General features: G+C 37.8%; 1 long non-coding RNA gene across 5 annotated transcripts; it reads right to left on the reverse strand.

Moving 5' to 3' along the window:
* Nucleotides 1–351: 351 nt before the first annotated feature.
* On the reverse strand, nt 352–25411 carry LOC103668990. 5 transcript variants are annotated; one of them, XR_570172.2, is made up of 6 exons: nt 25243–25411; nt 7380–7536; nt 5842–5950; nt 2996–3058; nt 689–771; nt 352–495 (listed from the first exon to the last, which is right to left on the reverse strand). It is a non-coding gene; the product is annotated as an uncharacterized LOC103668990 (long non-coding RNA). The 5 variants fall into 5 exon arrangements; XR_570171.2 differs by lacking the exon at nt 2996–3058; XR_005838463.1 differs by having other exon boundaries at nt 352–771.
* Nucleotides 25412–25732: the final 321 nt, after the last annotated feature.

The following is a 25732-nucleotide window of genomic DNA, read 5'->3' on the forward strand; positions in this document are numbered from 1 at the left end:
ACAGGTGTGCCCCTTCTCAGAAATGTGTCTACACCTCCACCTAGTGGCGGCTCTGAATAATTCAGTGGTCATACCTGGGAGCTGTCTTGCAATAAACTCTGTATTCCAGGATGATGTCATAAGAAAAAGTGAGAACCAGAGCATATGCTCATTTTCCGGAGTACAGAAGGAAGAAAGAATGGAAATAGGAAGGAAGGGAGGGAGGGAGGAGAGATAGAAAAAAGAAAAGAAAAGAAAAAAGAAAAATTGGGGGGCTTTTAAAAGAAAACTTGAAAATAGTAGACATTTCTGAAGCACATTAGATTTTCAAAAATTGAGGAAGATCCACACACAGAGAGACTCACTACTTGAGAATGATAACAGAGTTTATTTCCGTGAATAGGAAAACAGAATTGAGCTAATTGTTAAAAACTGGATTGAACTATGGCCTGGAGAAATTAGAACAAGTGAAGGGGATTTGATATTATATTGATTCCTTCCAGAAGACCTGAGGACCTGGGAACAAATATTGGGGCCATAGTTAGAACTATAAAACCCAGATTGTTATGTCTGAGAAAACCAAGTTCTCAGATACATATTTAACTGGGTTTATTGTCCCTGTGGGGATTATGGGTGGTATACATTAAATGGTTTTTATGAATAGATTGAGTGCCATTAATAATGTAACCACAGTCTGTGAAGTCCATACCATAGAGCAGATCTGTCCTGGGGACTTTGCTGCCTCATCTTCACCACCACCATGTAAATGAAGTGTTCTGCCCCAGGTTAAGGCTAAGGAAAAAGGAGAGGCGGAGATGCTGATTAATTTGCCCATGCTGTCCTAAGTACCCAAAGGCCAGTATGGATTCAAGTTTAGGACTATAATTCCAGATCCCATTCTTCCCACTACATCATATTGTTTTTCTTTGAACTACATGCATTTAAAATTTAATTTTAATGTTTATTTTAAATTGTATTTCTTTATTGAATTATTAATAAATCCATATGGTATAAAGTTCAAAAAGTACAAAATTATAAGAGCAAATGAAAAGCAAATGTAAACAAAAAGAGCAAGTGAAAAGCAATCTCCCTCCCTCCCTCCCCAGCCAACCAGTTCCCCCTCCTTAAACCATGCCTTTTTGCCAGCATCTTCTACATCTTTACAGAGCATATTATCCATGTGCATGATGACCAAATGTTAACATTGATTTATTAAGCCTCCAACATTATAGGAAGTTTTATTTGTATGGCTAATGCAGAAAGTCACAAGAGGTTAATTAATTTAAACATCATAATCAAAACTACCTTGCTTGCTCCAATAGAATTTGCAATTCAGTCAAAAGTTAAGTACAGAGGATTTTCAAAATAAAATGTGTTGATTCACTATCCAGTCATTTGAATAGTTTTGAGTGACTACTAATGTAAGCTTCAAAATGATTGCTTAAATGTTCCTCCAGAGCTTGTATGGATTCCCAACTAGCTAATATTGAAAAGCTTCCAAATTATCCAGAGTCCGTTTCCCATCTCTTTCTTTTGTTAAAAAATGTTGTTCATATTCCCAGATCCTTTTCTTGGTTATTAGATTAACCCTTAGCCAATCAAGTTAATGTTATCTGGAGACACCCTCATCAAAAGAGTCTGAGCCAGAAATTCCAGTCTGGGTTTTATTTCTGGATATATTATGGGCAAACTAGCTGGTCATTTCTCCAACCAAATGCCTTAAAGTTTTGAAAATGCTCTAAAACTCTTTTCTCACATGTTGTTTTGTCAGAATGAGTCCAGTTTTCACATGCAAAGTGAATCAGATTCACCGCACTCAGTTTTACAGTACATTTTTGCAAGAGATCCCATTTTTAGCCAAGTCACAGCTGAGCTTTACTTTCAGCTAATTAGTACTTGTTCTCAAATTGGGCAGTTCTACCCCAAGCTAGGAGATGAGATGCAATTTACTTCCTCTCTACTCTCCTAAAATTAACTAAGCTATAAAATGTGAGTGTTCCCTTGTTTTCCCCTTCGTCTGTCCCAGGTTTTGGTTCCATCATAAAGAATTCAACAGAACTCAGGATATTTCCACAAATCTTGCCATTCTGATTTGAATAGTAATGGAGTACTTCCTTTCAAAATCTCAGCTCTTTGGTTGCCAAGCAACCATTAATTTATTGTAACTAGCTAATATTTAAAATTATACATGATAATTAAATAGAACAGTATGCTTTTCATATTCCTGAATATACACGGCTTTGGACAGATCAGAATGAAAATGGTTGGTTTTGCAGTATCAAAAACAAGTCACAAGGAATGCTTCTTGAGATTAAAAGAGGAGGGCATCTGCCTATTCCCCTGTCTGAGCCCCATGGTCTTAGAGATTACAGTGATCTATGAGGGTCACACAGATTGTCCACGAAATTGGAGGAAGCCCCAATACTATCCGTAAAGAATGACATGACTTAGGAATAAGATATAGGGCTCCCTTGAAATAGCCCAACTATGATTAACTTGGTTAAGATGGTCCTTTTAATCACTGCTTTTTTGTATAAAGACATCTGAAAGTGTATGTAGCCAACTTATTAAATGAGCTAAATTTAATGGGATAGAAATAAGAAATGGCTTTATTTTTCTTTCAACCTTTGCTTCCAACCCGCTCCAAGAGATCTCCCTTCCCTTCTTCTTTGTGACATTTAGGGCAGATCCTACAATTTTCCAGTCACTTTTCTTACAAAAACAGCTTCATATTGTTCATGAAGACCTATTATTAGGTGCTAAACCATGCATCCTAGTCTATATTAGAACTTCAGTGTTTCATCTCATTTAAAGGTTTTCTTCTCCTGACCTGAACCTCAGAGACCTGCAGGTGGAGAGCGGGAACGGTTTGCTCTCTCATTCCTCCTTGCTGGTCTACTCCAATTCTCCATCCCTGCTCTGAGTCTTCTAGAGGTGTCAGGACAAGGAAGAGGAAGTTAGGGGAAAGGGACTGCAGTCCTTCTACTTGCCTGGAGCTGTTCATCCTTTACCTTACCTGATGATGCCCTTTGTGGGGCAGGGGTTCTCATTGGGTACATTTGTGGATTCTTTAGAGATCCTGAAAGAACATGTGCATTTCACATCACTTAGTGACTCCCCCTCTAATTCCTGCTCTGCGTGTTCAGAAATAGTCAGTCAGGGATAATACTTGTGGATACAGGAATGTGGAAACAGCCAATAATCTGAAGGAGGAAAAGGGGTCTAAGGATTTGGAAATTTTATAAAAGAGAGGGAAGAAAAGAAAGAGGCAGGGAGATTAAAGAAAAGTATGAAATTTAGAAATAACTTTTGGGATATTGAAAAATCTTTTCAGACAAACAGTCTAGGAAAAATAATAAAATCTGCCATTTTCTGACTGATTTCATATTAGCCAGAAGAGGTCAGCAAAGACATTAGTATCAGTCTTTGCCCTCCCTAGAGGCAAGGTGGTTGGTTGGGAAAGGATTTTTGTCTATTGGCTCAGAGTTTATACAGGGCTTCCTTTGTCCAGATTTTCCTTTTGCTCAGACCCTCTTCCTAGAGTTCAGCCTTCTCTGTGGTCCTGGTGAAGGGATGGATTGCAGGTTACATGTTTCATGAAATGACAGATCTTCAATTTAAATGTATATACTTCTCTAAGTCTAAGAAAATGAATTAAAACTTCTGGCATGTTAGCCAATGAAATTAGACAAGAGAAAACATGCAGGTATAAGATATTAGAAAGGAGGAGAAGACAAAATTAACCTAATTTCAAATAATTTGATTGTATATCTGGAAAATTCAAGAAAATAAACTAAAAAAACAGTAAGGTAACTCAGTAATGTGGCTGGGTAATGAAACTTACACTCAGAAATCAAAATCTTCACACATACAAAAAGATCCAATTAAAAGAAGTAATGGAGGGAAAGGACCCCATTTATAAAAGCAACAACAACAAAGAAATATAACACATTACTTGGAATAAAGCTAAGAAGTTCAAGATTTACATGAAGAAAACTTCAAAATGCTCCTGAGAAACACAAAAGAAATGTGAACAAATGGAAAGGTGGAATCAACAACACAAGGATTCAATGCTTTCCTAAGTTTATCCATAAAAATTATACAATTCCAATTCAAAAAATCAGTCTTTTTTTTTTTAAGCTAGACAAGCTGATTAAAGTTTGTATATGGAACATAAGCAAGAAAATACAGCCAAAAACATTCTGAAGGAGAAAAGTAAGGAGGAAGTAACCCTGTGAAACAGATTGTATAGCTATAGTAGAACACTCAAAAGTATTGTCATTTGGAAAAAATGGATTATTCAACATGTGGGGAGACAACTAGGTGACCACCTAGGGAAAAAATTAAGTTGAATCCATTCCTGTCTGTACCACACCAAGATAAATTTTAAGTGGGTCAAATGTTTAATTGTAAAAATTGAACCATACATTTAAATAGGAAATAAAAGAATGTATCTAGGAACGGATAAGATCTTTCTAAGTATGACATAAACGTAGAAGTCAAAAAAGAAAAGACTGACAAGTCTGACTTTATGAAGAACTTTTTAAAAACCAGTGTAGTTAATATCACCCAAAACAAAGTAAATAGACAAAGGACAAACTGAGAAATGAATCTGGGATGAAAGATTGATTTGCCTAGTGTATACAGAGCTCCTACAAATCAATAAAAAAGAAAAGATGGACAAAAGATAAGAACATATGAGAATATCATCATCTTCACTCATAAGGAGATCAGTGTGATTTAAAATGACATTGAAATACCATTCCCACTTATTAAATTGACAAATATCAAAAAGTTTTATAACACAGCATGGGAAAACAGGTAGTATAAAATGAAATAACCTGCATAAAGGGCAGTTTCATAATATCTATCAAAGTTACAAGTACTTTTCCTCCTCTAGGAATTGTCATTCACATATTCTGGCACAGGGATATGATGTATGTATTTGGTTATTAAAATGCATCATTGGTTATAAAAGCAACAGATTGAAAACAACTTAAATATTGATCAGTGGGGAAACAGCAAAATAAACAATGGCACATCCATATGGCAGAATAATCTGGAGCCACTGAAAAAGGCAAAGCAAAAAGAGTGGTCCCTTATGTATGGATATATAATGATGGGCAAGATATTTTGCCAGGTGTAGGACATGTGTTTAATATACTGCCGTTTGTACAAAGAAGAAAAAATGCGTTTGTGAGAATTTGCGTATATATGCTTAAAATACCTCTATAAACTACACTAGAACATTGATAACATTGGTTGCCTGTTGGGGAGGGGGGAGTCAGGTGGCTGGGGAACAGATGGGAAGAAAAATGTTTTGAAGTATTTTTAAAATTTTAAGCCATGTACGTGTATTATGTTTTCATGCTTTAATATTTGAGTAGGGTTTTATCTTTCTTTGATATTCTGGCACTTTAAAAAAATTCTGTGTTTAGGATACTCTATAATCCTAATTCTCTGTGTGTGCCAATTAATATATACTGTAAGGTCTTGTTCATCCAAAATTCAACTATAGAATTACTTTACCTTTCCAGAATCTGGCTAGGATCAGGAAATAGCAAAATAAGCCATCAAGCAGGCAAAATAGATGTCCCAAAGTCCACGTACAAATAAAGCCTAGGCATTTTACTCAGCGGAAGTCCATCAGACTTCCTTTAATCTATTTATTTATTTATTGAAGGCAATTATATTAAGCTTGATAAAGTGGTTTACTCATACAAAGTAGATACAGGAGGCCTACTGAAAGCACTGAGCAATGCTAGTTCACAATTGGAGAAGTGTGTTAGGGAAAAGAAGCACACGGAGCCAATCCAAGGACCGAAGACAGCAAGATACAGATTCATTAGTGGGGGCACAAACCTTCTCAGAGATTATATCCTGATGACGGTGATGTCCCAACAGTGGTGTTGAGGGACCAGAATCACATCCAGGTGTGCTCAGCAGGATCTGTTGAGACTGGTTTTTATCCCTAATGTTTAAATGAAATAGAATAACTTTTGATGGTAAAGAATTTAAAATTTAGGCTCCCTAGAAAATACAATGATATATTTCAGATAGGTGGTGTTTTGGGATATATTTTTAAAAATGCTTAATTGGAGACATCATCAAAAATGGCAAAATAACTGGTCACAGATTCCTTTTTCTCATGAACACGTTAAATATCACCACACAAAGCTTCAATGAATGAAAACATCAATATCTAAAACTGACAGTAGATATGAAAAAGTGAGGCAAGAAAAATATTCTAGCATAATAAAATAATTTCATAAAAGCCCAGAAAAGAGATTTCTAATATCTCTGTAATGAAATGACTTCAAAAATCACGATCAAAATGTAAAGAAGGGAAATATCTATTAGCAAAGAAATGACAGGAATTGTAGCAGTTATTAATCTAGGACAGGTTAGAATGAAATAGACAGTAACTTAATGATTAACCATAATAGAGTAATTAAGAATATTGTTGGCATACTCTTTGACCCAGCTATCCATTTCTAGGAATCATTTTTCTAGTTATACTCACAGAAGGGTACAGTGATATCTACACAAGAATATGTATACTACTGCAGGAAACGTACATATCCTTTACTTCGAAATAACAAAGCTACAAAAACTCTGATGTCCACTGAAAAGCGACTGATTAAACAAATTATGTATATCCACACAATGGAATATTATGTTGCCATTAAGAACGAGGGAATGCTATATATAGTGATGTATAAAATTGAGTACTTTAAAATAAATTTAAAAAGCAAGTTGCAAAACATCATTATCTATTTTGCTTAAGAGAATTTCTGTGTGTCGTCGGGGGAATGCATGCACCGTGTGTGTTAAGATATGGATGGGAAAAGGGTTAGAAAGACATACACAAACTGTTATATCAGTTGACCATGGATTTGGGAGAATGGGCAAAGTCCAGAAAATCACATTTTACTTTACATTAGCTATCTTATTTGATGGTTCGAGAGTTATTTTTTTTAATGTTTAAAAAGAAAAATATTGTTAACCCTGAAAATCCCAGTTAATGGGATAGACTATGAAATGAAACCCGATGTAGTCAAACTGTAATTGGACTAAAATGAAGTAATAAAAGTTGTTGAACTTGAGAATGGAGTATAATAATCTACTTTGGGTTTAAAGAGAATTCTTGAATGGGTGGTTTCAAATCAGCAAAAGTTACTGTAATGAATAGGGATTGCTTTGTTTGCCTAAAACTCCTCTCTCCCTTCTCTGGGGCAGCACCCCCTTCTCTTGGGAAATGCTTCTTTCCCTTTTGCAAACATTTGGCTTAAAGAATGTGAGATTTTCTTTTCAGTTCTATGCTCCTGACCACAAATGATGGTCCTAAAGGCAAGCACCTACCCCAAACAGAGCCAATCACTTAATGACCACCAACTCACCCCAATTATAACTGATGATGTAGGTATCTCCCTGACCCAGGCAAGACCAATCACAGTCCTTTCTTGGCATTTTTCACACTGGACGCGAGGAGAAAGAGAGTCATGCCTTCTTCAGCGGTGGGAATTAAGGAACATAGATCCCTGGAGCTGTCACCACCTATATGGAGGAGGACAGTTGGCAGAAGATCTTTCAATATTAGAAAGAAGCTGTGATGAGAGATGGAGAGAAAATGATCACAGTTATACTCCTGCCCTGCTTCCTTTCTTGCAGTTAAATGGAGGAACAAGTCTCCTTTTCTGACCAAGTTAGTTCAAGTTGGGTTTCTGTTCTTCACAATCAAAAACATACTGGCTAATAACAGAAAAAAAAAGGATGGATGATTTATTTGCTTTCACTTTTCATTTCAATGGCAGTGTAACGATAATACATGAATCTAAAAAAGAACCGATAATATTCAAAAGATTACAGAGTAGGATGGCTACAACTTTTAAAATCTAAATCATAAAATCCTGTAATAGGTAAGTATTTGTAAGTTCTTAAAGAATATCTATTCCCCCAAAGACCTTTTTTTTTTTTTTTCTGGTTGAGTGATCAATCGTGGGGAAAAAAGGTAGAATGATATTTTACAGGTTCAAAGGCTGGACAGAGATTTTTTTTTGACCACATATCTCATCTCTAAGTTAATCATTTAAGTTATTTTTAGCAGCTTACTGTACGGGAAAATCATGGTGAAAAGATTTAACTAAAACTCTGACAGCTATGAGGCAGATATCATGATCAATACAATGCTGGACTCAAAACCATATATGAAATCAAGGAAGAGAATGAAAAAAACACACATTCAGACATGAGAACTTAGCGTAAAACTTTGTGTTAGAGAAAGGAGTCCAAAGTTTCTATTTTGGATGTTTAATATAAATACAGATTAAAATGTTAGTTAGCCTTATAGAATTGAGTTAAATAAAGCTATCTAACCATTTTAGAAAAATAGTACATGTAAATTCAGTCTATGTATAAAAAGGCATAATTGTTAAAGCAAAACGGAGTAACAAGTATAGGAGGAAGAAAATTCAGTAGAGTAGATTCCAGACATTCTCAGAAGATAAAATTCACCTCTCAAAAAAAAAAAAGGTCTCATTCTATATTTGAAAGCAAAACCAGCTTACAGTTTAAAAATAGAAGAAGAGCTAAGATACTACTAAATTATAGGGGAAGTATAAATGATATTCAATATAATAGAAGACAATGCATAAGTTATTAATCATAATAGTCACTACATAAGATAATGAAAAGGCACAATGAAAAAGAACACTTTAACAATTTTACATTCAATCAAACAATGTAGCACTAAAACATATTAATGAAAACTTTGTAATGAAGGAGAGTGTGGCAGTCATCAGAACTCTCCTTGCAGACCTTCCAGTACAGTGAGGAGAGCTCCAGCTGCTGGGCTGTGGAATCTATCACTGTGGGAGGCTCTGGCACCCACGGGCTGCTCCCATGGGCACACACATTTTTGGAGACAAGGGATTCCTCTGACTGAAACTTCAGCTTGGAGACTCCTCAATGATTTTCCAAGCATCTTTAGACTATGTGACAGTCTAAAATGCTTCCACCCACCTTCTCTCCCTTATTCCTCCACTCCAGGTTGGTCTTGCATTGTACCTGATGACTCTCCCAGCCTTCTCTGGCTCTCTCCCCATATTCTCTCCCTAGCATTTCTTTAAGAAACCCTTGCATAGTTAATCTGGTCTTGGCATCTGCTTCTCCAATAACCCAGACCACCTGGAGAAAGTGACAATGCATCTGTGGTGAGAGTTGCACATTATCAGAATATGAGGTACCTCAGCCGATTCAGGTGGCAGGCATGCTAGGACTTTAACATTTCAGATGTGGCAGAAGGAAGTCAGAATTAGACTTAACAATATTGTAACTTCCCAAGGTGGGTAGATCCCAGGAGAAACTGTGGATTTCTTTTTGGCAGAATTCAGCACTTTGAGAAGATTCCAGATAGGGCCTAAAATGCAGGAAGCTTTAGCACCAGAAAGTAACTGGGGGTGCATAATTGTGGTTGACTCATCTTTATCCAGTGCTGAGAGTTCTGGGAGCAGGATCAAGCTTCCCAGTCAACAGTGATGGTCCAGGTGGAGTTGAGATGCAGTCCTGAAGGAGTTTGCGACCAGAAATGGACGAAGCAGTTCTATGGCCTCAGTCAATGTAGATCTCATGGTAGGAAAACAATGACCTAAGAGCCCCCTGCCTCCTTCCGACCACCACAAATAATCTTTTAGGGGCAATAGCACTCATCACCAACTCATAAGTGTAGTACTAAGGCCCTTAATGTAATTCTGCTTGGTCAGGATTACCTCAAACATAGTGGTGATTCTTAGGGGTGGGAAAGGAAGGGACTGACAACATTACCATGATAAAATGAATTAATGAAAATAATCCAATTATTCAGGCTATTTTTTAAATTTTATTTCCAGTATAGTTAACATACAGTGTTAAATTAGTTTCAGGTATACAATATAGTGATTCAACATTTCTGTATATTACCCGGTGCTCATCAAGATAAGCGTACGGTTAATCACCTTCACCCATTTCTGATAACCACCAGTTTGTTCTCTATAGTTAAGAGTCTGGTTTTTTGGTTGGTCTCCTTTTTTTGGTTTGTCTCTTTTACCATATTGAGTGAAATCATATGATATGTGTCTTTCTCTGACTGGCTTAATTTGCTTAGCATTGCCTAGATCAATCCATGTTGTTGCAATAGGCAAGATTTCATTCTTTTTAATGGCTAAATAACATTCCATTGTGTATATATACCACATCTTTTTTTAATCCAGTCATCTATTGATGGACACTTGGGCTGCTACCATAGTTTTGCTGTTGTAAATAATGCTGCAGTGAACATAGGGATGCATATATCCTTTCGAATTAGTGTTTTCATATTTTTGGGTAAATGCCCAGTAGTGCAGTTACTGGATCATATGGTAGTTCTAATTTTAACTTTTTGAGGAACCTCCATACTGTTTTCCACACTGGTTGCACCAGTTTGCATACCCACCAACAGTGCACAAGGGTTCCTTTTTCTTCACATTCTCGCCAACACTTGTTCTTTCTTGTGTTTTTGATTATAGCCATTCTGACAAGTGTGAGATGATATCTCATTGTAGTTTTGATTTACATTTCCCTGATAATGAGTGATGTTGATGTTCATGCGTCCCTTGGCCATCTGTATATCTCTTCATATCTTCTGCCCATTTTTAATTAGATTATTTGTTTTTTTGGTGTTGAGTTGTAAAAGTTCCTTGTTGTAAAAATGTTGTTATGGCCTTTGTCAGAGAAATTACTGCCTGTTCTGTCTTCGAGGATTATTATGGTTTCAGGTCTCACATTTAGGTATTACTCCATTTTGAGGGTTTTTTTTTTTTGTGGATGTGTAAGAAAGTGGTTCAAAGTCGTTTTGCATGTAGCTGTCCAGTTTTCCAACACCATTTTTGAAGAGACTGTCTTTTTCCCATTGCATTTTCTTGCTTCCTTTGTTGAAGATTCATTGACCATACAATCACGGGTTTATGTCTGCACTTTTTATTCTGTTCCATTGATCTATGTGTCTATTTTTGATTACTACAGTTTTATAGTATAATTTGAAATCTGGAATTGTGATACCTCTAGCTTTATTTTTCTTTTTCAAGATTCCTTTGGCTATTCGGGGTCTTTTGTGCTTCCATACAAATTTTAGAATTGTTTGGTCTAGTTCTGTGAAAAATGCTGTTGGTATTTTGATAGCAATTGCATTAAATCTGTAGATTGCTTTGGGTAGTATGGGCATTTTAACAATATTTGTTTTCCCAATTCATGAGCATGGAATATCCTTCCATTTATTTATGTTGTCTTCAATTTCTTTCAAGGTTTTATAGTTTTGAGAGCATAGGTCTTTCACCTCCTTGGTTAAGTTATTTCCAGGTATTTTATCCTTTTGCAATTGTAAATGAGATTTTTTTCTTAATATCTCTTTCTACTGCTTCATTATTAGTGCATAGAAATGCTATGATTTTCTGTACATTGGTTTTGTATCCTGCAATCTTACTGAATTTATTTATTGGTTCTAGTAGTTTTTTGGTAGAGTCTTTAGGGTTTTCTATATATAATATCATATTATCTGCAAATAGTGAAAGTTTTACTTCCTTCTATTTACCAATCTGGATGCCTTTTATTCCCTTTTCTTCTCTGATTATTGTGGCTAGAATTTGCAGTACTATGCTGATTAAAAGTGGTGGGAGTGGACATCCTTGTCTTTTTCCTTATCACAGGCGAAAAGCTCTTAGTTTTTTACCATTGAGTGTGATGTTAGCTTTGGGTTTTCATACATGGCCATTATTATGTTGAGGTATGTTCCCTCTAAACCTACTTTATTGAAGGTTTTTATCATGAATGGATGTTGTACTTTGTCAAATGCTTTTTCTGCATCTATTAAAATGATCATATGGTTTTTATCCTTTCTCTTATTGTTGTGATATATCATATTGATTGATTTGCAAATATTGAACCACTCTTCAATCCTGGAAATAAATCCCACTTAATTGTGGTGCATAATTTTTTTAATGTATTGTTGGATTCAGTTTGCTAATATTTTTTTGAGGATTTTGCATCAGAGATATCAGCCTGTAGTTCTCTGGTTTTGGTAGTGTCTTTATGTGATTTTGGTATCAGGGTAATGCTGACCTCATGAAATGAATTTGGAAGTTTTCCTTCCTCCTCTACTTTTTTTTTTTTTTTAAAGATTTTATTTATTTATTCAACAGAGATAGAGACAGCCAGAGAGAGAGAGGAAACACAGTCAGGGGGAGTGGGAGAGGAAGAAGCAGGCTCACAGCGGAGGAGCCTGATGTGGGGCTCGATCCCATAATGCCGGGATCACGCCCTGAGCCGAAGGCAGACGCTTAACCGCTGTGCCACCCAGGCGCCCACTTCCTCTTCTACTTTTTGTAATAGTTTGGGAGGAATAGGTGTTAACTCTTCTTTAAATGTTTGGTAGAATTCCCCTGTGAAACCATCTGGTTCTGGACTTTGGTTTGTTGGGAGATTTTGATTACTTATTCAATTTCAATGCTGGTAGTTGGTCTGTTCAAATTTTTTGTTTCTCCCTGATGTAGTTTTGGGAAGTTATATGCTTCTAAGAATTGCCCCATTTCTTCTAGGTTGTCCAGTTTGTTGGCATACAGTTTTTCATAATCTTACAATCCCTCTGTTAGTTGTCATTTCTCTTCTCTCATTTCTGATTTTGTTTATTTGAGTCCTTTCTCTCTCTCTCTTTCTCTGTCTTTTGATGAGTTATGCTAAAGATTTATCAATTTTGTTGGTCATTTTGAAGAACAAGCTCCTGATTTCATTGGTCTGTTCTGTTGCGTTATTTTGTTTTTGTTTGTTTGTTCTTAGTTTCTATTTCATTTATTTCTGCTCTAATCTTTATTATTTCCTTACTTCTATTCGTTTGGGGCTTTGTTCTTCTTTTCCTACCTCCTTTAGGTGTAAGCTTAAATTGTTTATTTCAGATTTTTCTTGTTTCTTGAGGTAGGCCTGTATTGTTAAAAACTTCCCTCTTAGAAGAGCTTTTGCTGCATCCCAAAGATTTGGGACTGTTATGTTTTTATTTTCATTTGTCTCCTTGTATTTTTTGATTTCCTCTTTGATTTCTTGGTTAACCCATTCATTGTTTAATAGCATGTTATTTAACCTCCATGTATTTGTGGTCTTTCCAGACTTGTTTTTCTTGTGGTTGATTTCTAGTTTCATAGCATCATGGTTGGAAAAGATGCATGGTATATCTTAGTCTTTTTAAATTTGTTGAGACTTGTTTTGTGGTCTAACATGTGATCTATTCTGAAGAATGTTCCATGTGCACCTGAAAATAATATGTTCTGAAAATAAAATGTTCTGAACATAACTGTTAGATCCATCTGGTCCAATATGTCATTCAAAGCCACTGTTTCTGATTGGATGATCTATCCATTGATGTAAGTGGGGTATTAAAGTCCCCTTCTATTATTGTATTACTATTGATTACTTCCTTTATGTTTGTTACTAGTTGCTTTATGTATTTGGATGCTCCCATGTTAGGAACATAAATATTTACAATTGTTATATCTTCTTGTTGGATTGTTCTATTTATGATTATACAGTGTCCTTCTCTATCTCTCCTTACAGTCTTTGTTTCAAGGTCTATTTTGTCTGATAAACATATTGCTAGCCCAGCTTTCTTTTCACTTCCATTTGCATGATAAATGATTCTCCAATCCTTTCTTTTCTTTTCTTTTTTTTTAAGATTTTATTTATTTATTTGACAAAGAGAGAGACAGCCAGAGAGAAAGGGAACACAAGCAGGGGGAGTGGGAGAGGAAGAAATGGGCTCCCAGCAGAGGAGCCTGATGCGGGGCTCAATCCCAGGACTCTGGAATCATGCCCTGAGCTGAGGGCAGACACTTAACAACTGAGCCACCCAGGCGCCCCCCAATCCTTTCCTTTCAATGTGCATTTGTCTTTAGGTCTGAAATGAGTCTCTTGTGTGTACCATATAGATGGGTCTTGTTATTTTATCCCTTCTGTCACCCTATATCTTTTGATTGGAGCATATAGTCCATTTACGTTCAAAGTAATTACTGATGGGTATGTACTTATTGCCATTTTGTTACTTGTTTTTTGGTTGTTTTTGTTGTTCATCTCTGTTCCTTTCTTCCCTTACTCTTTTCTTTCAAGATTAGTTGGCTTTCTTTCATGATATACTTGGATTCCTTTCTCTTTATTTTTATTTTTATTTTTTTTAAAGATTTTATTTTTATTTATTTGACAGAGATAGAGACAGCCAGCGAGAGAGGGAACACAAGCAGGGGGAGTGGGAGAGGAAGAAGCAGGCTCATAGCGGAGGAGCCTGATGTGGGACTCGATCCCAGAACGCCAGGATCACGCCCTGAGCCGAAGGCAGACGCTTAACCACTGTGCCACCCAGGCGCCCCCCTTTCTCTTTATTTTTTGCATTTACAGGTTTTTGATTTGTGGTTACCATTAGGTTTGTATATAACACCTTCTGCATATAACAGTCTATATTAATTTGATGGTCACTAAAGTTTGAACTCATTCTTTACTCTTCTCCCTCCAGTGTTTTAGGTATATAATGTTATACTTTTCATCCTTTTATTTTGTGAGTCCCCTGACTGATTTTTACAGATATAATTATTTTTACTGCTTCTGGGTTTCCTACTTACTTTCCTTACTTTTACTTTTCATCTTTCCTTTCCACTCAAAGAGTTCTCTTAAGCATTTCTTGGTAGGGCTGGTTTAGTGGTCATGAATTCATTTAATTTTTGTTTGTCTGGGAAATTCTTTATCTCTGCTTCTATTCTGAATGATAGTCTTGCTGGGTAGAGTATTCTTGGGTATAGATTTTTTTTCCTTTTAATACTTTGAATATATCATGCCATTCTCTTTGGGCCTACAAAGTTTCTGCTGAAAAATCAGCTGATAGACTCACAGGGTTTCCCTTGTATGTAACTGTTTTCTTTTCTCTTGCTGCTTTAAAATCCTCTCTTTATCATTACTTTTTGCCATTTTAATTACTATGTGTCTTGGTGTGGACCTCCTTGGATTGATTTTGTTGGAGGCTTTCTGTGCCTCCTGGATCTGAATTTCTTGTTTCCTTCCCCCAGATTTGGGAAGTTTTCAGCTATCACTTCTTCAAATAAATTTTCCGACCCTGTTCTCTTTCTTCTCCTTCTGAGATCCCTATAACGTGAATGTTATTGTGCTTTATGTAGAGTATACTTAATTTCACTTATTTTGTTCTTCATCGCTGATTTTTTCCCCTCTATGTTGAGGGTCTTACTGATGTCCTCCACTCTCTTCTCAAGTCTAGTGAGTATCATTCTGATCATTTCTTTAAATTCTCTATCAGGCATATTACTTACCTCCATTTCATTTAGGTCTCTTGCTGTGATTTTGCCCTGTTCTTTCATTTGGGGTATATTCTTCTATCTCCTCATTTTTTTCTAACTCTCAATGTCTGTTCCTCTGTGTTAGGAAAATCAATTACAACTCCTGCTTTTGAATGTAGTGGCCTTATGAAGAAGAGGTCCTGTGGTGCCCTGCAGTGCAGTGTCCTCTGTTCCCTGGAACCCAGTGCTTTTGAGAGGTGTCTCCAGGTGTTGTATGTGCCCTGCTATTGTGGCTGAGACACTTTTAACTTCAGTCCAGTCATCTGCAGCGGCTTTCTCTGCCCGTTGTGGACAGTATTTGGTCTGCGCGGTGTTAGTTGGTTAGTCTGGGGCTGCCTTGGGCTTTATTAAGGCAATTTTAACAAATTGTTAGGAAATTTAATGAAAGAAATAAAAAACATACCAGTGTATAGCTGTCACCAAAAAAAAAAAAATCATAAATAGGCTATAAAGGTATTTTAAAAATACCAACAATCAGCCTAATAGAAAGAATTCTCCCAACACATTCTCTAATCATAACACATTTAAAGAAGAAATAATAAAAATATTAATAAATTGCTTAATTTCTTGGGATATTAAAAATACTTTTTAAGGGGCACCTAGTGGATTGGTCAATTAAGAGTATGCCTTTGGCTCAGGTCATGATCCTGGGATCCTGGGATCAAGCCCCACATTGGGCTCCCTACTCCGCAGGGAGTCTGTTTTTCCCCCTCCCTCTTCCTCTGCCCCTCCCCTCTACTTGTGCTCTCTCCGTCTCTCCCTCTCTCTCTCAAATAAATAAATAAAATCTTTTTTAAAAAATGCTTTTTTATAAGTAAACATTGGCTTAGGAATAAAATTAAGAATGCAATAAAAATCTATTTTATTTATTTTTTTAAAATATTTTATTAATTTATTTAACAGAGATAGAGACAGCCAGCGAGAGAGGGAACACAAGCAGGGGGAGTAGGAGAGGAAGAAGCAGGCTCATAGCAGAGGAGCCTGATGTGGGGCTCGATCCCATAACGCCGGGATCACGCCCAGAGCTGAAGGCAGACGCTTAACGACTGTGCCACCCAGGCGCCCCTAAAAATCTATTTTAAAGTAATAATAAACACAAGTCTGTATAACAAAATGTGTTGAGATGTGGCCAAAACAGCATTTAGAAGAAAATGTACTCATTTAAAGGTCTTTAGTAAGAAGAAATAAAAAAGAGATATTGGTGAAAAAACTATTATACTGTAAAATTCTAGAACAAGACAAAGTATTAATCTAAAGTAAAATAGGAAAAAATATAAAAGCATAAATTCCATAAATAACATGGAAAATAACTGGTATAAATCATACATAACATTAAGAGCTGGTTATTTGAAGAGAAGAAAATTGATAAATCTCTGATAAATATAATTTAATAGATATAGAATAATTCTAGTACATAAGGAGATCTGAATGGATACCCATACATCTCCCATACATGTCTTGGATATCTGCAACATTTATCAATGAAAAAAGGAGCAAAGTACACACACACACACACACACACATACACACAAGCCTAACATTCCCCAAATCAATCTTTTTCCTGGCTTCTTCTCTTTCTGGCCATCAAATGTTGGAAAGGCCTATGTTCTGATCTCTTAGATTCATCCCTACATGATCTCCTCTGGTCCCTTGGCTTTAAAGATGATCTACTTAAATTCAAACGTCCAATTTGTTATGTCTATCTTTGACCTTTCTGTTGATCTCTAGATGTTTATATTTAATTTCTTACTCAACACTTCTACTTCAATGTCTAAAAAGCACCCTTCAATTTAAACACCTAAAGCAGAACTCTCTATAGGCACCCACTCACTCTCCCTCCCTCAGTTTTCCTTCCCTTAGGAAATGCCATAAGAATTCATAGAGCTCTTCAGGTATCAAATCTAGGCATTATGCTTGCTCTCTTTCATCTCATCTCATCTCATCTCATCTCATCTCATCTCATCTCATCTCACATGGGATCCATCAACTGGTTCTATGGACACTGTCTTTGAATAGAATTCAGCTGCTTCTTGCCACCTCCATTGCTATTGCTTTAATTCATATGTTTATTTCCAGCCTGGAGTTTGCAATGATTCCAATAGCGTCCTCACCAGCCTTTCTGCTTTTCAACACCACCTCCCCATGAAATTGGCTAACACTTTAAAAATTGTCCAGTGACTTCCCATCACACATAAAGGGAAGTTCTAAGTCTTCCTTCACATCACTTGGTTGACTCCTTCACTCCTTTGGCACAAATGCCAGATCACATTATCGAAAATGGTGCTACATTACCACTACCCTCCATCTCTCTCCACCCTTGTTTCTGCTTTATTTTTTCTCACCACCTAAAACTGCAGTATTCATTTGTATACTTGTTTTGTCTATCTCTCTTTCTGGATGCCAGAACAATTCGTATACCCTTGCACTGTCCCACTTTTATTACTTTTTTTTTTTTTTAGATCTACTCAGAAACAGCAAAAATATCTAAGCAAGAAGGTGAAGTGAATGGAGGCCTGGAGAAGGTGGTGTATTCTTTGAGGCTGTGGAAACTCCCATATGTCACGCATGGTCAGAGGCAGGTACAATGAGTACAGTAGTTTTAATACATGCTAGGAATTAGAGTTTTTTTCCCCCTTTTATTACTTTTTTTTTTTTTTAGATCTACTCAGAAACAGCAAAAATATCTAAGCAAGAAGGTGAAGTGAATGGAGGCCTGGAGAAGGTGGTGTATTCTTTGAGGCTGTGGAAACTCCCATATGTCACGCATGGTCAGAGGCAGGTACAATGAGTACAGTAGTTTTAATACATGCTAGGAATTAGAGTTTTCACACAAAATGGAGAAGCTATGACCTCAGTAGAGAACAGCTGTGCTGATTAATGCCTACTAGAAATATACACAAGGTCTAGAAGTTCTACCTGCCATCTATAAATAGAAGAATGGGAGTTGAAGTGAGCTTCACATGGACTATCTTTCTAATTCTGGGGTGGGCCAGAATGGATTCTTTATTTTTCAAGTGAGTCTCATATATAAACAAAGCATGCTCGCTTTCATCCACCTCTCAGGGGAGAATCTTAAATCAAAGAAAGATTAAGGCGTTGTCTTATGGCTTCTCCAGGTACAGTGAGCATGGAAGTGCTGCAAGAAAAGTTGGGCAGTCTCTTGACAATCTGCAATCCCTCAAGGGAATTGGCTGTCCCCAGGTTCATTCAGGGGAGGAACAGCACTTTTAAGTGAGCTTCAGTAAGTTCAGGAGTAGTAGCCTGGACAGGGGTGCTTGTCCTGTAGTTTCAGACATTCACAATCAGTCAGCCTCTGGATCATCTCTTTTTTTGGAGAGCCACAGTGTGATTCTGACCCTTCTCTAGAGTGGTTAGGCATTCCAGGATCAAATAACCCACTAGTCTTTTAAATATAGGTAGTACAAATCCAATAACATCCTTACATTTCAAACATAGCATTGGCACCAAAACTCAAACTGCTGTACTAAAATCAAGTGACATCTGCCAGTTCTATATTTATGGACCACAGGTTTTAAAAAATGTACAAGACAATCTGGAAAGCACCGTTAAAAAAATCATTTCAAAATAGGATTTGCTTGGGAAATTCCAGTCCTCAAAAGAGAATTGTCCTGGAGACCCCTTACCTACACAAGTAGATCTAGAGCAGGGATAGAGGGAAAATACACATTTTCTTAAATGTGGAAATCTCATCTTGTTCAATTAGGAAGAGAAAACAACTGGGGACTAGACTTAGGAGAATCTGATTTTAGGAACCAAGTGATGGGATGAGAACGTAGTTTCTCTCTCTCCATTGTTAACTCCATCTCCTGAATATAAGCTCTACTTCCACACAGGCTTCCAGCAGCTCTGGGGCTAAATCTTTCTCCTTTATACTAGTCAAACCTGGATTGGGATGGAGGTGGAGTCTTCTCTTCTCCTAACAAATAGAATTCTTGGACTTTTTTAAACCAGACCAACCCAGGTGATGTGTCCACTCTTGAACCAATCACTATGGCCAGGAGGATGCCAGGCACTGATTGATTATAACTGAGCTAACTGCATTGGTGAGGCAGTGGGGAGTGGGGGTGTGAAATGACTCTGATCACCTTAGGTCAAATGGGGCCTGCCCCAAGTATGGTGGTGGAGTCAATCCACCTAAACTGTATTTCCAATGGGGTATGAGTGGAAATGGCTATTGGGGAGTTCATTGGAGTTATTACTAGGTCCTGGATTTCAAATGATTTTTGTTTGTTTTTTGTTTTGATTTTCAAATTTTCTATAAAGGAACATGTTTTTTGTAATAAAAAAGAAAACGGAATGCAAAATAAAATAAAATTAGAAACAAAAAGAATGTATAGAAATGGAAAAAAATGTTAGAACTAATTTTAAAATGTTAGGCACAGTTAATACAATCAAAAAGATAAGTGAAATTTATGACTTTTTAATAAAAATACAATATATCCACATTGGATCAAGAAATAGAAAATCATAAGAACTGAGGGGGGAAAATGGGTAAGTTATCAAAGAGGCATACTTCTTTTGTCTACCTACCCTATTCATCAGAATTTGAAATGTTTCTTCTTCTTTTTTTTTTAAGATTTTATCTATTTACTTTAGAGAGAGAGCAAGAGTGCGTGTGTGCGAGTGGGAGGAGGGGCGGAGGTATAGGGAGAGAGAGAATCCTAAGCAGGCTCGTGCTAAGCACAAAGCCCAGGCAGGGCTCCTTCTCATGACCCTGAGATCATGATCCCAGTGGACACCAAGAGTCAGAAGCTTAACTAACTGAACCTAGGGTGCTGGGTGGCTCAGTCCGTTAAGCATCTGACTCTTGATTTCGACTCAGGTGGATATTCATTATGTTTGTGGCTGACAAAGATATTTTCAACACCTTTCTAGAGTTGGGGAATTTTATAAATCCCACTTCTCCAGGCTAGAAGCCAGGCAGTGCTTTGCCAGACTCTCCTGTACTTAGGCACAGGCTGTGATCTAGGTTTTACCAATTAGAGACACCTGTACCAGACATCAGTTGCAAAGTGAAAAATAGGAGAAACAGTGTGGATCAACCTGGGGCAAATGTAGTGCCAGAGCTTCTGTTGTCTGTTCGCCAGCATCGCCAATGGGAGTCACAGGGTCTGCACAGCAGTAGCTGCAGGAGAGGTATGTTGGCCAGAGCATGGCGTGGTTCTGGGTTTTTTGCTGCATAGCCTTTGATTCTGTCTCTCTGCCCATCCCATTGGAATTTGTGAAATTCCAAATATCATTGAATAGATTTCATTACCGAGTAAATTATCCAGAATAGATTCTGTTGCTTGCAATAAAGAATTAGACTAATACATTATCCAGTTCATTCTATGGGACAATTATAGAACCTATTATGTAACTTGACAATCATTTTTTTTATTTTAATTCTTTTTATTATATTATGTTAGTCACCATACAGTACATCCCTGGTTTCTGATGTAAAGTTCGATGATTCATTAGTTGAGTATAACACCCAGTGCACCATGCAATACGTGCCCTCCTTACTACCCATCACTAGTCTATCCACAATCATTTTTTAACTTTCTTTTTTTTTTTTTTTTGAGATACTTGGAGATTCACAGGCAGTTGTAAGGAATAATATGAGAGACCCATGTACCCTTTACTCAGTTTGCCCCAATAGTAACACCTTGCAAAACTGTAGTACAGTTTCACAATCAGGATGTTTTTGGTAATAAGTATTTATTTAAGTGATCTCTACGCCCAACATGGAGCTCAAACTCATGACCCCAAGATCAAAAGTCACACTTTTCCAACTAAGCCAGCCAGGCACACCACTACCAGGATATTAACATTAATATGACATTGATACAATTAATACCCAGAACATTTCCACCACAAGAATCCTTCATGTTTCCCTTTTATAGCCATGCCAACTTCCATCCTATTTCTACCCCTCCTTATCTCCTGGCAACCACTTATTTGTTCTCCATTTCTATAATTTTGGCATGTAAACTTTGTTATATAAATGGAATCATTAAGTATGTAATCTTTTGGGATTGGCTTTTTTTCACCCAGCATATGATTCATCCAGGTTGTCCCAAGTATTGTTACTTTGTTCCTTTTTATTGCTGAGTAATATTCCATGGTATATGGGTTATCATGGTTTAACTATCCACCCACTGAAGGATATCTGGTTGTTTGCAGTTTGTTTATTATCAAAAAAGCTGCTACGTATGTTTGTGTATGGTTTTATGTGAGCATAACTCTTTATTTCTTTGGGATACATGCTCAGGAATATAGTTGACGGATAACACAGTAGTAACTTATTTAGTTTCTAAGAAACTGCCAAATAATTTTCCAGAATGGTTGTACCATTCTACATTCCCACAAACAATGTATGAGTGATCTAGTTTTTCTGTGTACTCCCTAGCACTTGGTTGCCAATGTTTATTTTATGCATTCTGATACATAGCAGTGATATCTCATTAAGGTTTTAATTTGCATTTCTCTAATGGCTAATGATGTTGGACATTTTTCAGTGTGCTTATTTGCTGTCTTTATATCCATTTTGGAAATACCTCTAAATGTCTACCACCCATATTCTAATTGGATTGTTTGTCTTTTTAATATGGAGTTTTGAGAGGTTTTTAAAAATATATGTTTTAGATACTAGTCCTTTGTTGGATATGTAGTTTGCAAATACTTTTTTTCCCAGTCTGTAGTCTGTCTTTTCATTCTCTTAACATTGTTTGTTGCACAGCGAAATTTTTAATTTTGATGAAATCCAATTTGTTAATTCTTCTTTTAATGATTGTGCTTTTGGTGCAAAGGCCTGAGAACAAGGAGCACCAATGTCCAAGGGCAAGAGAAAATGGATGTCACAGCTCAAGCAAAGGCAGCAAATTTTCCTTCCCCTATCTTTTTGTTCTATCTAGGCATGTGGTAGATTGGATGATGTCTACCCACCTTGGTAAGGGTGATCTTCTCCAGCACCTCCACAAGCTTCATTGAGATATAATTGACATACAACATTGTGTAAGTTTAAGGTATACAATGTGATGATTTGATACACATATATAAAGAGGGGAGTGGTGGCATGGAAAAATACTAGAAAATAAAGTACAAGTATCTTCCTTTTGAAACACTGTTGACACGTACACATGTCAAACTTCAGTCTCTGGGGCATTACATTACCTTCAAGCTTTTGCCATGCTCAACACCAACCCAACTATTATTTTTTAAATATATATATTTTATTAATTTGATAACCTAATTCAATAGGCATTAGGTATTCTAGTCTTGTGTCTATAAAAGAGAAAGTATATATAGAAATTAAAATATTAAAAGCAGTTCATTTAGACTTTTCACTTAAATTGTTTCAAAAACCATACATTTTTCTTTCCCAAAGGTGATCCCTAACTCTCAATATGGCTCCCTTTGAGAAAGCAATTAGAATGTCCTCAACTCTGACCCAGTGATCTGTTTCGTCCTCCTCTGGTCAGCCTGCCCAGAATTGCCTGTAACATCAAGGCTTACTCGGGTTCACTCAGGACAGAATTTATTCCTCCTTAGGAAGAAGTTTCTTTGTTGTTGTCACTGAAATCAAGTGATCTGAGAGGTAAATTGTCACTGATGCATATACTTGAGAATGCTATGATATGTAGGTAAATGTCCCATCCTTAATTTTGATCCTTTTAACACTGTTGATGCGAGCTGGTTATGGACAACAACAAAGACATGATCTTCAAAAGGTGAAATGGATGTTTGAGAGTCTGGAGAATAACAGCTCCCAAGGCAGTCATAACAAGGTCAAGCCGTGAAGAATAGTTGAAAGAGTTTAGACAGGAGAAGATTCTGACGAGGAAGAGCCTTCCAAAAATAGAAACTTAATGACTGAGGGCCTCAACAGTGAAGGTTTTGCTTCAGTACTGGCTCTGCTGATTTATAATTTGGGGCAAGTGTACTGTACTTCCATGTATCCCAGTCTTCTCATCTGTAGAATGGGGAAAATAGCTCTCATCTCCCTCATAGAGTTGAAGACTGAATGGAAAACACGTATGTGAGCAAAGCATTTATTCGAGTCCCTGGCACATAGGCAGTGCTCAGTAAAAAGTAGATGCTGTTGTTATTATTACTATTATTTGGTATTACTATGGTATCAAACAAAAGATCCTGGAATTCAGACCACACCGAACACTGAGAGCAACCAGGAGGCGGTGTCTGCCAAGATTTGCCTGCTCTGAGAGCCTGTGGTTGCTAGCCTTGCTAGCCAGGGCTCTCTGGATGCCTACAGCCAGTTGTGACAGCTGCCCTGGAGGTGTGTGGGGTGCTGGGGCCTGGTGGTGGTGGTGGTGGTGGGTGATGACTCACTGCACAGTAGGACGTGGGAGATAAGGTGGTTATGCTCCTGAGGCAGCTCCCAGAACAGAGGTGACTTTGCCTCCAGGAGGCAGCAGGGTGGGGAGGGGAGGGCTGGCAACCGTGTTGCCGTATCTCCATGGTTGGCTCAGCGTTTCTAGGAGAGACACTAAGCCCAGGCCACAGTGGCTGTTCATAGGGCTCATGTAACACAGCACACTTGTGCCTCAACCAGGTCTTATCTAATCTGAATTGTCCCTACTACCATTTTCCTAGAGAAACATCAGCCCAGAGGGCTTGACTGGGTAGGAAAGGAATGGGGAGGGGAATAGGTGTGAGGGAAGCTAGAAGTTCCAGGTTGATCATCTGGGGAAGGGGAGATCAAAAAGAAGGTACAATTCCAAACAGACCGAAAATCTCTCAAATCCCAAGTCATCATTTTGGTCTCAAGATGATTCCTACAGCAGCCCTTAACTACGATTTCCACCAGCATCACCATTTTCCTGGTCATCCAGAAACAAACTATGAAGCCCATCTGTGACTGTTACACTTGCTTCCTCCTCCCCAACTCCATCAGCTTCCATGACTTTATTCCCTCCCATAAAGGTTTTCTGTCCATGTATTTACATCCCCTCCACTGTCAACCTGGGCCAAGCCTTCACTTCATTATTCCTTTACCACCCAAGTAGCAATGCCTCTCTTGTCTCTCATCTCATCAGTCCAGATCCCCAGTACCACACCAGCTTTGCATGGCTACTATTTTCATCACGTTAAACTCTTCCTCAGAAGACTTCAGTCTCTCCTTTTGTGATGCCTGAAGCCCCGACTTTTCTTCATGACTTTCCTGATACTCTATAACATGGCCTCCATAGTCATGATAGCTTTGTTCCACTTCACTAACCATGGACGGGGGGGCCTTACCTCCATCCCAACAAATGCACAATAGCACAGTGCTGATGTGGGCACGAAATACTGTCGAGGAATCATTAGTGAGACTATCCTATTTTGCCTGGGATGGGAAAACAAGGGACAGAGGGGAAATACCTTCTCTCAGAAATGTGCTCACTGCGACCACAGGGGAGACCTCAATATGATGTGGGAAAAGGAGTTTCTGGCTTGGAATGCAATTCATTCCTACAAATATTTATAAAGCACCTTAGGTAGATACGAAGGCTAAAGGGACACCATCCGTGCCACTAAAGATTTGCAGTCGCTAGGGAGATGAAGGTGCAAGGCACCTGCAGAAGAGAACACAGAATGAAAGATTCAGCAATGCCTCATTCTTTGTAGACGGTATGAGACCCTGTGAGGTGGGCAAGGCAAATATTAGACTCATTTTCTAGATAATAAAACTTTCTCACCTGCTTGAAAATTTAAGTGGCTTATTTATTGTCACGGGGCTAATAATTAGCAGATCAGGGTCTCCTGGCGGTGCACTGTTCTGCCTGCAAACAGCAGAGGTATGACATACCCTGAGAGCCATCAAGCATTCCCAGGAGCTTTGAGAGCTCTTGGCTAAGGTGGCATTTACCTGAGAATTGAAGGATCCAGAAGATTTCAATCCTAGGAGAAAGGAGTGAAGAAAGAATATTCCAGAAATAAAGAAACTCCTTGAGCAAAGGCACAGAGCAGGACAAGAGGAACCACCCAAGAGCAAGATTGCTTGGGGAGTGAAGACTCCCTCCCTTCGCCTCCCCTGAGAAGCTGAGATAAAGGAGGAGGAGAGGTCTGGGTGTCTCTGGACTGATAAACAGACTCCACCCAGAGGCCAATAGCATGGGTATGGGGACAGGAGGGTCAAGTGGCAGAAGTGCCCCTTTTCCAGGACAAATGAACTGGGGTGGGGGTAGGAGGGAGGTCATTTCCTGAACCCCTGTTTTCAGACTCAGCACCTAGGGCAGAACCAGGAAGCTTCTGGGAGCTAGGGAGGACTAACAGACAGCAAGTCCCCTGGAGAAAACTATTCCCTTCTGGGGTCAGATGGCTAGGGTGGGGGTGGATGGCCCTGTGCGTGAGTGCTG

The sequence above is a fragment of the Ursus maritimus genome, unplaced genomic scaffold (genome assembly GCF_017311325.1).
Source record: "Ursus maritimus isolate PB19 unplaced genomic scaffold, ASM1731132v1 scaffold_3, whole genome shotgun sequence".
Classification (NCBI taxonomy): Eukaryota; Metazoa; Chordata; class Mammalia; order Carnivora; family Ursidae; genus Ursus; species Ursus maritimus.